Below are 14,247 nucleotides of genomic sequence, written 5' to 3'. Positions count from 1 at the left end.
TTAAAACCAAAGTTCTGTCAAGATAGCTTTTAAGCCAAGTTAGACTCATAGATATATCGACTCTGCGTTTGATGCTAATAAAGTCAATATATAATTTATTGGTTTGGAAAGGTGTCCTTAAATGACTTACACATTGCGTGATAATATTATAATGCCCGCTGCTAGAGTATTAAAATACAACAAGTACCAATGCGCTCAACTCTGACGCCCTTATCCCTTATCCTTGTAACGACTTTGCCGCTGCTGCTATTGCTGCTGCGCTTTTGCGGTTGACCGCGTTTGCTGCGAAAAAAAATCTGTTGCTGGCAAAAGTATGGCCACTGTAGGAGCTGGTAGCTATTGGCCAATGGGCTACTGGTTGCTGCCTGCTGGCTGCCGGCTAGAAGCTGCTCTTGACCGAGTGGAGCTATAAATATCTGCGATAGCGAAATGCAATTACGTGGCAACAATGAATACAGCAGCAGCGATTGCTCGCTTCACTCGCTGTTGTTACCCCCCCTCACACACACACACACACCACAAACTTAGCCCCCTTTCATTTGCCATTCCCATTTATATAACCCCTCCCGATACCAATCCAGATGCTCCTTGCGTCTGGCCCACATCCGGCAATTGACAATGATGATGTGTACGTATTTTTTTGTCTCCGATGCTCTTTATGCGAACTGCGAGCCCGTTGGCCAGGAGGACATTGGCAATAGCGCAACTGTATATGGCATTTGCGCTATAACATTTTGCTGCATTGTTGGTTCCAGTTGGGTGGCATCTCAAGAAACGTCGCGATGTCCAGTTTCAGTTTCTGTTTTTCGGCTATGGTTCCTCTGAATTTATGTCCGCTTCATAGAGAGTTCAATGGCAGCTATCATAAAATATTGAAAATGACAAGGCAGCAGCAGCTGGTCAAAGAGATGGCTAAATGGCTAGGTAGTGTGGGCAGACAAAGGGGGAGAAGCGGGGTACACATTCCACACAACTAGGTTTGTGCAAATTGATATAAGGACTGTGGGATCAAAATGCTCACAAAATATGTAAGTATATTGAAGAACAGTAAGTATATATTGAATAAAGCTAATAAAGCTAAATACTAAAGAATACAAAATGTAATCAACTGAGGAGCTTATCTTATTCTATACGTAAGCAATGCCAACTGAATCACTTCACAAATAAATCGATGCCTTTTATTTCATCAGCATCTATTGCTTTTTCACTTTATATGCTGCTCTTTGCAGGGGCAGTTAATAAATGTGAATAAATAATGCGATAAAAAATATAAATCATAATAAATAAAATGATATATAAAAGTTTAAGGATTGACTTATAAGAGGGCTGACCTAACATGATTGTTGATTATAAGCTAATTAAATATGTGATGAATATTTAAGTTGGAACCCAATCGTGTGTTCTCTATGAGACCTCTATGAGTAAATATCCCCTATAGTAAATACCTCGTATGGCTACTAGATCAGATGGCGAACAATGGCGCACAAAGTAATTGCCAAAAGACTGTGCTTTGTCCCACAGCTCCTCTCCCCTCCCCTCCTCTCTTCTCCCGTCCGTTCGTCGTCGATGGGCAAACAACAGAAGTCAGTTGGCACTTGCAGGCATTGCTATTAACTCGGCGCATACCAAAAACAGTTTGTAGACAAGCTCGAGTTGTTCAAGCCGAGCCGAGCAGACTGGACACATTCCATTGAGGGAATTACGCCCCGCTCTGGCCCGCACTCCCCAAAATTACGGGGCCATAAAAAGGCAATTTTTCTAGTTGTCAACAGCAATAGCGTGGCTAAAATTACGGACCAACGGCTAACGGATGCCGATTGGCTGACAGTTAACACCCCAGCCGCATAATTACGGAATGCTAAAGACTGGTTTGGAAGGTGCTTGCCTTGGTCGGGATCCTGATGGGGGAGGCCCACTCGGCTAGCAATTGTAAGTCATTTGAAAACAATTTTGATTATATTTTTTCCAAGCGATTTCACAAATCCGTTTTATGCTAAAGCGTGTACACCAAAAAGAAGAAGAAACCCAAAGTAAATGAGAAAAAAAATGTACGTTTTGCGTATGGGTAGTTAACAACATGCCCCATAATAATAACATACATTTGCCCAATACTAACCTGCCTCCTCCTCCTCCTCAATATACTCCTACTTCCACACAGAGGCCTCGACGAAATGTTTGCTGTAAACGACCTTAAAAAAACCGAAGGCAAAAGCGAAAAAAAAAACAACAAACAACAAACAACAACAACAAAAAAACAAACAAAACTGCCTGCACATAGTATAAAATCAGTGGCTGCTGCTGCCATTGCGTGTTGTTGCTGGAGCAAATTGCAAATAACAAGCAAAAGTTCACAGGATCGAGCAAAAAAAAAAAAAAAAAAGAGAAAAAAGAAAAAAATGTGCGTAGCATTAGCCGTAGTCGACTTGATTTTGATCGCTTCAATGAACATTAATACACTGGCAAGAACAAGGCACGCAGACAAGCAGGTGGGGTGGGGGGTGTGTGTGGGCCGAGGGCCGTTGGCCGTGGGTGGTGGGTGGTGGCATACCACTGGGCGGGGCAAGCTGCTTAAGTAGATGCCTGTTTACATGCATATTTGTATTTAACTTTGGCAAGTAACAACAACTACTACGCAAACCTCATGTAGTTAGTCTGGGCCAACAATATATGCCCTGTACTCGAAATTGGTGCAAGTAGGTTGGATAATACCTTCGGCCTTTAACTATATATAGATCGGTGCGGCATTATTGTATTGGATTTCAAATCCATTGCAAACGATGCTTAAGAATGCTTTACGAACCATGACAAATCCACCAACATTACGAACTTTTTAATATTTATATTTAGAATAAAGATTGGTTTGTTATTAAGAAGTAAGACAAATTTGTTTGTCCCATGTGTATATCAATTAATAAGTTTAATTATTATAACTTAAAATTGTATTAAAATCTTCTTTACAAATTGTGTGCCGGGCTTAGTTCACATTAACATTAAAAATAAAACAACAGTTGTCCTAACAATATTAATCACATTTGGAACAATAAGTCCACAACACACACAACAGTATAATATATAATCAAGCCACCAAAACTGAAAAAACTATGGCAATAACATTAATAATTAATTCTTTCAGACTTAGCTTACTATGCTAATTGAAATCTGTTGGACTGGCAAAGGAAAAATGCACAAGGCTAAATCAATACCAGTATATGTAAGTATTTGTATTCCTCGAAGTTTGATAAATAAAAAATATAAAATATAAAAAAAAATTAAATTATGTTTAATGCGTGACTTTTAAAGTAAATTGGCAAAGGGTATCTCCAAGTCGTGCCAAATTCCAGCTGCTTTATTGGTGAGTTTATTTTGGTTATTTTGCTGTAGTTATTGTTGTTGCTGCTGTTGTTGCTGTTGTTGCAGCTCTGCTCTCGTTTGCCTGCCTGGTAAATGAAGCCTACTTATAGGAGAGCTTGAATTGGCGGTATGTAAACACACATTGTGTGTGTACGAATCTGTGTGTGTGTGTGTGTGAGTATTTTTTGAGCCACTATATATACGACGCTTATTTCCGGCGTGGCATATCTCGTTTTAGATGCGTGCCACGGCAATATCTTTTGTTGTTGGGCTGTTTTTCGGGCTCGGGCGCGTTTCGCGTTTTCCTGTCATAAATGTTGCTGAACCTTTGTTATGTTTCCGTTTTACTTTTATTTTAATAATTCATATAGCATTTATGGCATGCACACAAATACTTTTATTTATACACAATCGTATATTTGACCCCCAGACCCCGCCACCACCTTTACTTGCAGAATTGTTCCGGCGTCAGCACCTGTCCCCCCAGAACCCCCAACCCTCGACACAACTCACCGGCCCATCATCCCATTGTGCACATCATAAATCTCATTTTTCCGCTTCCGTTAAGCGTTCGTTTTGCCCATTGCCAGCTTGGCGTTTATAACAGTAAAAATCATTTTAATTAAATATTTGCTTAAATATCTTTGAGTTTATTGCGACTGCATATTTGCTGGGCTGCTTGCCGCACATTTGTTGCTTGTGCCTCTGCTGCTCCGCAGTTCAACAAGTGTATGTTGGTGGCCCCAAATTACTTCTACTTCAGCCGTTAAGCGCATTTCAAATTATCAAGCCACATAATATTTCCCATGAAATTTCCCTCAACTGCCGCTCTTATACGTTGGCAAGCGCTTGAGTGTTTCCATTCAGCACGCTCAAAGAGTAAATATCCCCATTTGAGCACTGGAAGTTGCCACTCTCTCTCTCTCTCTCCCTCTATCTTTCTTTCTCTCTGCCTTCCTTGCGGTACTTTTACTCTTAATGGCATCGTTTTGTAGCCTCCAATTTTGTTTGAGATATTTGATTTTTTTAGTGAGTGGAAATTTTTCGCTAATTCCCAAATCGGGTCGCGAGAATTCAGCCAGGTGCAGGGGAGGGGGAGGGGGGTTGGGTGAGTAGTCAGCTTCGCATCACCAGGGATATCTTGATGCTCATTACGCCGTACACACACAGAGACAAACGCACGGCTTGCCACAAAGCTGGCAGCTGATAGGCGGAGGCAGCTAAACGATGCCATTTCCGCTGCCTGTTCAATGTTCAATGGAATGCGCTTGGGGCATGCGGCAAATGAGAAATGCGAAATAAATAAATAAATAATAAAAATAGAAGAAGTTGCCTCAAAAGAAATATTAATTGTTTGACAGTTGAAAGGGCAGCCATTATTGCTGTTGCAGTGCAATTAGATTAACTAAATTCAAGCTAAACTTCAGCTATATTGAATAAAGATAGAAAGCTTTATTTTATTTTGAATATAAATTAAATGGAATTCAATTAACTAAATTCAAGCTAAGCTTCAACTATATTGAATAAAGATAGAGAGCCTCATTTTATTTTGAATAAACGGAATTCAATTAACTAAATTCGAGCTAGACTTAACTACATTACTGCAAAGATTCGTTAAAGGTATTGGATAAACCTATTCGATTACAGTTAAAAAAAAAGGAGCTTCTTTTAAATAAGTTTTATTCATTACAACAACTCTTGTTTTAAGTAAATTTAGAACATATCTTATTTTTAGCTTAAGCTTATTTTGTATATAAATTTCTGTATTCTGCCACACTTTTATATACGGTTAGCAAAATGTTTTCAATTACGGTTACTAACACTAGAGTATCTCAAAGTCGCATCACTCGCTGTAAACGCAATTCAAACCCATTTTAGCCGTATTTGCATTTATTAATTGGCCTTATTTGCTTTTAAACATGAGCCCGATGCTTAATAAAGGTTATATTTTTCGATTTGATTTTTACTTTTATATACTTAGCGCATGCCTCAGGCGAGAAGGGGAAGCGAGGCTAGCTGCCCCATGGGGCATAACAAGTGGACAGGCCATTTTCGAGGCGTAACAAAAGAGCAATACAATAAATGATAGACGGCAATGTCCGTGTGATACAGTGGCACAAAAAGTTATGACACACCTACAGCATTTAATCTGTGGGCGGATGTCAAATGCTCCAGGATGGCCCGTAAGAGGGGGTATGTCCGTTAGTCCGTTTGTCCGTCCAGTTGCTGGTCCAGTGCGTCCAGCAGCCCATTGAGTGATAACCATCAATCAAGCCGGCTACTGGCTACTGGATACTGGCTGCTGGCTGCTGGCTGAAAGGGAGGCGTTACACGTTCCAGGACTCTGGCTTTTGCCTAAGACCAGACATGACATGGAGTTCATTTCAATCATTAGCGAGCCGAGTCGACTCGAGTTGAGTTGAGTTGAGGAGCATTCGAACGGGCAGCGAACCTGGCAGCCCCTGTTGACGCTGTCAAATTAATAAAGAGCCCGCGGGCAGAGTTGGGAAGGACATCGCATTAAAATTGTATGACTACACTCAGAGAAAAAGAATGGACAACATGGTAATTGAATTAAGCAAGTAAATTCATAAGTGCTTCAAATGTGTGCAGCTTAAACACAAAAATGCTTATCATCATACTTTGCTGAAGTAGTTGAAAGATCTCAATCTACCTTCTTCATTAGTAAAGAGGTATTTGGCATTTGCAGTAATTAATTAAGATACACTGGTTACTCGGCAACAATATCTCGACCAAAGTTAAGTAATCCAATGTATAAAACAATCCTAAATATTATCTGAGCTTCTGGACTGCAGTTCTGAGGCAATTCAAAATTGACATCATTCAAAGAATTCAAATTATTATTAATGGTCTCATTACCTGATCTCCAACGAAACCATCTACAGAGATCTCAGCATCTCAACATCATTAGTGCCAATTAATATACAAAAAATAAGTAAATCTAATGATTGCCATCCCGGATATAGATTTTAAATAAAAAGAGAAAGGCAAAAGAGTAATTGAAAATTAATCACCATAAATACAAAAGTGTTTATCATGATAATTTTGTTTTTATGATTTTATTTTATTTATTGTTTACGAATGATTTTCATAAAAAGTAGTAATTGAAAGTGGAATACCTTAAATATAAAAATGCTAATCATGATAATTTTGTATTTAACATTGCAATCAAGTTGTATTTATTGGTGTTACAACCTTGAAGAAAAAAAACGGAATAAAATTGAGCTACTTGATTTTAGATCAGGTTTTTTTCTCCGAGTGTAGCTCTATGGGTTCTGTGACATTCCCCCCACGTTATTGCTAGCCACGTGGCCAGCCCATGCACTTTGGAGCAACGCAGCGCAATGCTGCTCATAACGCCCATAAAAAATTTGTCATCATTAGCCGACGACGGGCAGTCGAGGACATCGTGTATCATTGAACAAAAGGAGCGAGCTTATCTATCAATGTGTATGTGTATGTGGGTGTATGTGTGTGACTGTGTGCGTGACTGTGTGTGTGTGTGCGCGTGTGTGTGTATGTGTGTGTGTGTGTGTGTGAGTGTATTAGGGTGCTGTTGGTGACTCTTTAAAACATTGTGCGAAGGTTGCTTTGGTCGCCTGCGAGAGTATTTGTCAAAAGCTTAAAGCGCTAAATTGATTGATTGTGTGTCGATGCGTACACTTTTGTGTGCCAGTCTGTGTGTGTGTGTGTGTGTGTGGCGAGGTCAGCTAGAATGCGGCACGGCTGCCTTTAAGGCTTAAAGCTGCCCATTAGGGTTATTAAAAATTGCCCTTTTGTTTATGTGTATTTGTGCGTTAGTGTTTTTTTTTCTTCTTTTTTTTTGTGTTTTTTTGTATGGAGTGTTATTAGAGACGTAATGGATTGCGAATATTAATTTCTTTTCATGACGGAAGGAATCGGCAGAGAACAATACGCTTAATCTTTATTGACACGCAGAGCGTCGAGCACACTGAGCAAAAAGAGAAAGCAATATCGCGCTAGTGTGTGTGTGTGTGTGTGTGTGTGTGTGTGTGTGCGTGTGTCTGTGATAGCAATAGTGAGTTGAGCCAAAAATGATAACCGGAAGCCATTAAACGAAGTTTCAATACAATAGCAACTACAACAATAACAACCATTGCACATATACAGATGTACACGGAGAGAACGGAGAGATGCAGAGAAAGTATTACTAATAATTTGAAAAGCTCCCTTCATTGGACAAATCTCCAATACACAAATTATTTGCACTTTTAAAGTTGACAGTTTTTAGATTAAGTTTACATCTCAATTAAAATTCAACAATTGTAAACATATTTATTTCATATCAATTTCATATTGTGAATTTGTTATAAAACGCAATATTTATTATCCGATTAAATAAATGTGTGTAAATAAATAGATGTGTAATTTGTGTTTGGGGTTTTTTTTTTGGCTATTATTTATCCGTAAGGCTTTGATTAAAACAATGTAAAATTATCGATGCGAATTCATGTTCTGCCTGGGTTATTGTTTTCTTTCAGTGTAGGCGAGACGCCTTCACCATAATGTGCCCAGGCGGCAGCCAGTGGCAAAGAGCTTCTCGCACCAGCGGGCTTCCTTCCTCTTGTGTGAGCACCCTCTTTATCTCTGCCACACACACTCCCCCCGCTAGCCGCATTCACATGTGTGCGTGTTTGTATTGTTGGCACTGCGTTGCAGCGTCAATATTGTAATTTTTATTCCTCTTTCATGCCACAACCAAGCAACAAGAGGCAACACAGCAGCAGCAGGCAGCAGGCAGCAGCAGGCAGGACAGCAAGGCAGCAAGCCGAAACAGCTCAAGCTGAACGATAGATTCCCATTGAATAGAGTTTGGGCAGAAGGGTATCGGGTTGGGGGGATGTACGGGAAGGTAGGGAGGTAGGAGCCTAGACGATGCCGACAAAGTCAAAGCCGCACACGCACATTGGAGGAATCCGGATAATGTTTTATCCTAAGCATCTTAAGATTGCCGCACTAGGCTGCAGTTTGTGCTGGGCAAACAGCTGCCAGATGCGGAAGTCAAGCAGGGCCAGGAGCAGCAGCTGTGGCTCGGCTCTTTGGCTAAACAATTGACTTGATGTGTGTATCACACACACACACACACACACACATGCACACATGCACACAAAAACGCACACAGCACACACATTTTCAATTGATTAAACACCAAATGCACTCACATTCACCTCATTGTTACAACCACATACAGTGGCTGCAATGTTTTGGCCTGCATTTTTTACATGCCGCAGAGCAAAATGTTTGAGCACATTATACAAAACATTATGCCAGCAGGCCCCTATACAGATACAAATACATTATGTGTCTATGTACATATATATGTTGTACATGTACATAAGTGTTATATGAAATTCCATTGCATTTTATGGGCAATGGTGAGAGAGACAACACACAATGGCAGGCACTAAAAACCTGCGGCAGCGCCATTGTGTGGCATAAACAATAGATGCAGCAAGCAAGCAAGGAGGCGACGTCGAATCGGTCAGAATAAAATATAAAAAAAAAAACAGAATAAAAAGGAAGGACGAGAACATCAAGACAAAAACTCGAAAGCTAGTCGAGCGTGCAAAAGGTGAGTTGAGTTGGGTTTTTGGCCATCAGGAATGTGGCAAAGTGAAATTTATAGCTTGGAAATTAATAATGATGAGCACACACAATGAACTAGCTGTTGAAATCAACTGATGTGTTTATGCCTATGTGTGTGTGTGTGTATGTGTGTCTCGTAGTGTATGAGTGAAAAGGCTCGACCAAAAATAACAAAAGCGCATTCACAGAATGCGGTCGGCAAACGGTGCGTATACGTATTGAACAATGGCAACACATACTCAATAGCCAGGCGTGCCACAAAACCACATTTTTATGAATTGCCAAAGGGACCTAATTTTGTTTATTTCTGCCGTAGAACTATAAAAAAAATGCTGAGGAACATCCGTTAAAGCCTAAGAAGTATAATAATATAGTGAAATGTCATTTAATTAAAGCGGAATTTAGATTTCAATGAGAGCTCAATAAGTCTTTGGATTGCTTCGCAATAAACACGCGAATATATATAATACTAAACTAAAACAGATTTAATAACTATAAGATATATTAATGTGTGTATATGGGTTTTTTACGAGCTCGAGTCGTCATCAATATAGACTATTATTTACTGCACATTAAATCAAGAAGGCTCTGGTTAAGAGTGGCCGACTAGGGAAGGTGTCCATTAGGGAAAATCATAGATGGACTCATACTAAAAGTTAAATATTATGGATATGCACAATTTGATGATGCCATTTAACGCATTTTTAATTTAATACCCACTATAACAATAAATGCTATCATTGCTATGAAGCATGCATTAATTGAGTTTTGTGCGCCATTAAAGAGTTTTGGGCCATGCCTCGTTACACGTTTCTTCTGGGCAAAAAATAAAATTTATCGCATATACCCATAAAATTTTAATTTATTTTTTAAATTCCCTACCCCCTACACATTAACCGCTACTCACAATTGCTTCTTTTTTCCCCGTTTTGCCAACATTAATCGCGGCTTCCAAGCCATATTTTAATGCGTATTTTATAAATGCGGCTGAGTCGATGTTGGGTTTGGTTTGGTAATAATGTAATAATAACCATTGTGACGTTATAATGCAGTTGTAATTAAGTGCATGGTTTTTGCTGCTGTTGTTGTCCAATAAACATGAGCAAATATTTTAATAAAATCAACAGTCGAAATGAACCGCAAGCGCAACAGTTTCGCAGTTTCAGCGCCTTTTTCACCTAAAAGCTTTAAATTTACGATCATTTCGCATTTTGTAATTTATTTTTGTTTATTTATATTTTTAATTATGCTAAATTACGATTTCACATTCTGCTTGCAAATATACACATTTAAGACTTTAATAATCGTTGCCCTAAGTGCGATATAAATTACATTAATTAATTAATCAAATTGTGCTATCTTTACCCGCCTGTAAATTCAAAGCGTATCATTTGTCTTGTCGACTTTGACATTTGAAATGCAGTTTGTGGTTAGTTTATTGGGGATTATAGACTGCATGTGGCCAATAAAATTTCAGTTCTGACCGCAAACGTTGCAGTGCCAAATATTAATTCACACTTGTTGCCAAGCAACTAAGCAAAACCTTTGTGAAATGATACTGTGTGTGCTCTGCGGGCAAATTGTTCACGGCCACAACAAGCCCAATGATCAACGAGCGAAATGCAATTTGTTTGCAGATAACAAAACTCATTTGCAGCCCATCTATGGGCTCAGGAGATGAGGTGCCACCTAATACCTAGAGCAGCAGGAGCAGCAGCCGCCACAGCAACTGAAGCCCTTAACATCACTGCACTTTACATCAAGTGCAGCAGGCACGAGCAGAGAACGCTGCCATGCAATACATTTTATAATGCTTGTTTTGAATCATATTTAGAGATACACTGGCCAAGGGACAGGAAGAGGGAAGGGAGGGAGGGAGGGAGGGAGGGAGGCAAGGGTGCTCTGAGTCGCCTGCTTGCAAATAAAATAAATTAGTTGCAGTTGAAAGGTGGCTCAGGAGCAAAAGTCAACACGCGATGTTGTCGTCGGCAGCCGCAAACAAACGCCAGCTGTTGGGCACAGATAAAATGGCAGGCAAACAATCGGGCGACCAAAAATGCGAACAGAAAATTGTGTGGCAGCCATGGCGAGACGATTGGGGGAGCGATGTTCTGGCTGTTCTGGCTGCTCTGGCTGCTCTGGCAAATCAACGCTGCCAACGTTGCGCAGCTTACTGGTAAATATTAAAATGCGAATTTTTATGCGCGCTGACATTTGCGCCTTGCCCTACCCCGTCCACCTCCCACAGTCTTAACGCCCACTTTTGAGCATAATTCTCACTATGAAAGTGGCTCCTGGCGTATCCTTTTGCCAGCAGTTTTCTTTGCGGCGTGCGCACATAAATTAGCTGCCAAGCTAAGAAATGGTTGCGGACAGCAAAGGTTCCATGGCTCGGCTCGGCTCGGCTCCGTATTGTTGCCACTTTGCCAGTCTGCCAGTCTGCCAGTTCGCGTGTCGGTGATATGGCCACCATCAGTAGCAGCAGTCGCGTTTCGACTGCGGTTTTGTTGCGCCATGTTTATGCGGGTGGCAAGGTGACTCTTGGGCTGGCAGCATGCTGCCACCCATTTACAACCTAACTGCGTCTTGGTGCATTAAGCCAATAAATCAGCGAGCCACTGAAAAACATAGTGTTGTCAGGCATTTGCTTTTTGAGGCGCCACCACCAACCACCAACCACGAACCACCATCATTGTCAGCTCTTGAGCGGCTCGAACCGTTGCATATTTAATCGATAAACCAAGCACAAGACATAAATTTATTTGGCAGTCCTTTAAAAGCGTTTCACATTTTTTCCCACAAACACAATTTTTTTTACTTTTTTTTTTTGTGTTGTAAAAAGGCATTTTTTAATTTCAAGGAAAATTTTTGCGGCCATAAAAGCCTGGCCAGGCAAATCAATTAAATTTAAATTGTATCCCATTAGAGGCGTATTAAATGAGTTAAGTCATTTTACCAAGCGCCCCCGTCGCCCCTGAGTCCACCATGCGTCTTACAAAGCGGCGCTCGTTACCATTTTTTATGCCGCTTTTGAAAAGGGTACAAATGAATTCATTTTCATTTAATTTTTTAACGTACACAACTTGGCCACACTGCCACAGGGAGCAAGATGCTGAGTGTGGCACTAAGGGGGAGGGGCAATGGTTGGCAGCTGACCAGCGTCAAAGTCGTCGCATTACAAACACAATTAAAATGCCCACGAGCTACTAATTTGGCATGAAGCAGCGCGTGTTTGGGTTTGGTGTTTGGGGGTTTGGGGTTTGAGCATCAAAAACTGCACAAGGAATTTGCTACGCAGCGGTTGAAAGTTTTTCGGCCTAAACCTTTCGAGTTGATGGCAATTAATTTGTATTATGTGTGTTTCTTTTATTTCTAGCACAACTTTTTCTTTATTTTCGTTTTTCTGTAAACCATTCAAAATGTGCTTAATGGGCTTTATATGTGGAATAGAAATGTTTATCAAAACATATTAGTTTAATGTGAGTGGGGACTAATTGTTGGATTAACTAATCTTCACAAATATTTGCTCCAAACTAATTAATTACACATAAATGAAATCATTTTGCTACAAACTATTCAAACTGGGCTTAATTCGAATTTTGTGGAAATATTTTAATTATAATATGAGCAGAACGAAATGAACCTTAAACTAATGGACATAATAAGGCATTTTCGCAAAAATTATTTTCGCTTTCTTACGGGTATTTAAACATGCAATATATTATTTCAATTTTGCTAAGTCGATTAGTCCATTCAATATAATTTCATAATTTCATTGAAATATTTATTTTGAATTATCAATTAGAGGTTCAATTCGAAGAATTGCTAATGATGATTTTTTTAATTTAATTTCATTTATTTATATAATATTTTTGCAATACTTTCGGTCCAGCAATAAATTTAATTTTGTCCAATATCGTTTACATTTTGTCACAACGTAGAACCAATCACAATTCACTTTCTAAAATGAAACCCATTAATGGCTTAAAATGTGATTTATTATTCTTTTTCTGAATTGAAAAAGTGCCAAATGGTCGAATGCACTTTCCACAACTTTGGCTCTGTGCACACAGTCAAACACACATCAAAAATTCAAAGTCTAATTTCGAAGTTGCCATTAATAGCAATTTTACTATTTCTATGTTCTTTTACAAATCGACAATCTGAAAAACATCAAGAACAATATTCAAGTGCTACTTTTTAATTTATTTTTTGAGCAGATATTAGACTTTCATAAATAAAATAAAACATTAAGAAATTGCTATCTTTGGCAAGCCGAATTGTAAAATAATAATCAATAAATCTGTTTGAAAATTTGCAATCAAATATTTAAGTAATTCAAATGAGAATGCTCTAGGCAAAAGTGGTCTTTATATGTTTATATGTAGATTAAATTAATTATATAGCTGCATTACATTTTCAATAAAATACACTTAAGCCTATTCACACTATGATACTTTATTAACTGTTTAATTGTATTTAAAGTGCTGTTAGTACTCAACCACTTGCCGCAACACAACAATATTAAGCAAAACTCGGGCGCAAATTGACAACTCAACTACTAACAACAATTGGCTGTCTGCCTATATTTATCTGGGCATGTTTTGGCCATAAATAAATTAGAGCAATCTCGTTGTGTTTGTCAATGGGCGTGCTCGCTGACATCATTTATAAGCAACGCCCAGATGTCCACATCCCGCCATTCGCCATCTCTCGTTGGTCAAAGCTGTCACACGAGATTTGTGGCAACGACATTTTGGGCCAAAATCTTTTTGCGCATCCGTCGTCCAGTGTCCTGTTTCCTGCTTCCAATTTCGTTTGTCGTGGCTTTAACTACTGGCAGCCAATTTCTGCTGATGGCGCACTGACCAAGTAATTATCGACATCTTCGTGCAGGGTCCCAAACTGATGGCTGATGCCTCAACTACAGTCAGAATTAGGAATGGAGTTGGGAATATCCATTCACCCTCCCCCCAGCTAAGCAAAGGCAAAGCGTTAATGCTGCGTGTCGAGAGCAAACGTTGATGGCTTAATCACTTTGATTGTAGCCGACTCGCATCAAGTTCCATTTGCAGTCAGTGCCCGGGGCGGGTTTAAAGTGCACGTGTTTACTGGGCTCAGATTTTACAGCTTTACCGGCTTGAACCCCAAAAAAATAAAACTGAAAACGTGAGAAGCTGCTGACGCTTTTGCAGTGCAGTCAAAGTCATAAAACCATTTAATTATATTAAACTTTTAATTGCATAGACAGCCAAGAACAACGCACAC

Source organism: Drosophila grimshawi, unplaced genomic scaffold (assembly GCF_018153295.1).
Source record: "Drosophila grimshawi isolate 15287-2541.00 unplaced genomic scaffold, ASM1815329v1 contig_311, whole genome shotgun sequence".
NCBI lineage: Eukaryota > Metazoa > Arthropoda > Insecta > Diptera > Drosophilidae > Drosophila > Drosophila grimshawi.
The sequence above is the reverse complement of the archived record's forward strand: the minus strand, read 5'-3'. Positions refer to the sequence as shown.